This window comes from Penaeus chinensis, chromosome 43 (genome assembly GCF_019202785.1).
Source record: "Penaeus chinensis breed Huanghai No. 1 chromosome 43, ASM1920278v2, whole genome shotgun sequence".
In the NCBI taxonomy this organism is placed as follows: Eukaryota; Metazoa; Arthropoda; class Malacostraca; order Decapoda; family Penaeidae; genus Penaeus; species Penaeus chinensis.
The window spans coordinates 14,553,927-14,556,426 of record NC_061861.1 but is presented as its reverse complement, the minus strand read 5'-3'; positions in this window follow the sequence as shown (position 1 = coordinate 14,556,426).

Genomic DNA, 2,500 nt, shown 5'->3' with positions numbered 1-2,500 from the left:
AGGGTGGCTCGGGTATCGAGCAACCTTTGCGTCATAGGTCAGTGCTAACTGGCCGCGTATGAGTCGGAGGGGAGGTACTCCTGACTCCCACTCAAGACGCTCGATCTGAATACATTTTAGGGCTACAACACACACGCAATCAAGCATTCTGCACAGCATCCAAACCTTTCAAACTTGTTTTCAATGCCGAACCATACACGATTGACCCATAATCTACTTTAGACCTAATCAGGGCTTTCTATACCATTAGCAAAGACTGTCTATCAACTCCCCATTTATTACCAGAAATGCACTTTAATAAATTTAGTGCTCTTTGACATTTATTCTTTAACTGACCAATGTGGTCTTTCCAATTGAGTCTATCAAAAAGTAGCCCAAGAAATCTATCAGAAATTTGAATAGGTATTGGGTGGTTGTCTAGAGTTAACCTGATGTTCGGCTTCCTCTAACGTGAAAAAGTTACCCCAATACTCTTTCTAGTGGAGGCCCCAGTTGTGAATCATATCCAGTGCCAATTGGATGCGATTTGCTGAGAATTCTGCATTATTGCTAGAATGCCATAATGCACAATCATCAGTGTACAGTGAGTATTTAAGATTCCGAGGAGGAGCTGGTAAGATGTCATTTATCATAGATAGAAATAATGTAGGTGACAAGACACTTCCTTGTGGGAACCCGTTTGCCTGGACAAAAATGTCCGAAAAGTGACATTGCCAGAAATAATTTGACAGAAAAAGTTCTGTTAGAAGTGAAATTTTTAATAAAACAAGGCAAGTTTCCGCATAATCCAAAAGCATAGTTTTCCGAGTAGGCCATATCGCCATGTCACGTCGTAGGCTTCTTCTTTATCTAAAAATACTGAAATCAAATTTTTTCTTGGGCAATTGCCTCTTGACTATGACTGTTCAGCTCTACTAGTTGATCGAGAGTTTGGCGTCCCTTTCGGAAGCCGCACTGCTCGTTAACTAGTACATTACTGGAATTTAAATAATGCAATAGCCTACTGTTAACAATTCGTTCAATGACCTTACATAAGCAACTTGTCAATGCAATTGGGCGGTAGAAGGCAAATCTGGGATTACCCCCACCTTTCAATATGGGAATGATGTGGGCGATGTGCCATGAGTTTGAAAAAGTGTGGCTTTTCCAAATTTCATTGTACACTTCTAGCAATTTAATCATGTCATCATGATTAAGATGCTTTATCATCTCATATCGAATCTCATCGGGGCCTGGGGATGTTCCTCTACAGGCTTCTAGGGTTCGGACAAGTTCATCTATTGTAAGATCTTTATTGTAATCAAAGTCATCTCCTGTGGCAAGTTTGCTGAGCTGCTTATATGAGAGAACTGCCTGGCGAGTGCATTAGCAATGTCTCTAGGTGAATCCAAATTGTTACCCTCTTCAATAATAATGTTAATTTTGAAAGATGTTTTTTTTTTTCTATTGATTTTGATAGTGGACCAAACCTCTGATGTTTTTGTATTGCTGTTAATTGCAGAGACAAAGCTTCGCCAGGAGTCTCTTTTTGCTTGTCTAATTACACGAGCCCTAGCTCTTGCTTCCTTGTAATTGCAAAAGTTCTCATTTGTGATGTTATTTTTGAAAAGCCCGTAGGCCTTATTGCGTCGGCACAGCGCCCTGCGGCAATCTGGTGTCCACCATGGAACTCTATGCTTAACGCTATCTGTCGAAGTTTTAGGAATAGATAGCAAAGCTGCTTCTATAATCGAATTCTGAATATTGTTTACTTTATCATCAATGGTTTCTCCAACAAGTTCGAGCTTGACGCTCCTTGTGAAGGCGACCCAGTCTGCTCTTCTTACATTAAATTAGGCACTGAAGGCGTTTTCACTGTGTCGCATGAATATTTAATCAAAATAGGAAGATGATTGCTTCCCAACGAGTCGTCAATGGTGTGCCACAAGCACTTGGCTGCTATTGATGAAGAGACCAGTGATATGTCTATAAAGCTCAAATTACCGGTATTATCGTCCACCCGTGTGGGACCATCATCATTCAAGAAGGACTAAATCAGACTTGTTAATCAACTTAATTACTTGCTCACCTCTACCATCCACCCGCAGGGAACCCCATAATGTATGATGAGCATTAAAATCACCTAAAACTACTTTACTTTGTGGCAGATGTTCCTGAAGAGCAAAGAGCTCATCATAGATTATCACTATCAGGTGGACAATAAACTGAACAATATAGCCAGATACGTGCCATTAACTTTTACTTTGCAAGCGACAAACTCCAAAGTAGAATCAACAGTCACTTCTGTAAAAGGGAGGTTTTGGTGGATGTACATGGCGACTCCTCCTCCACCCCTAGCCTCATGATCCTTCCGACATAAATGGTAGTTCCTCAGCAATACGACCTCGTCAGAGACAAGGTTTGTTAAATGAGTTTCTTGGAGAACTATAATTAAGGTCATTTACTTTAGATCTAATACTTCGACAGTTCCATTGCATAATGGTCGATGCAAAGATTACGT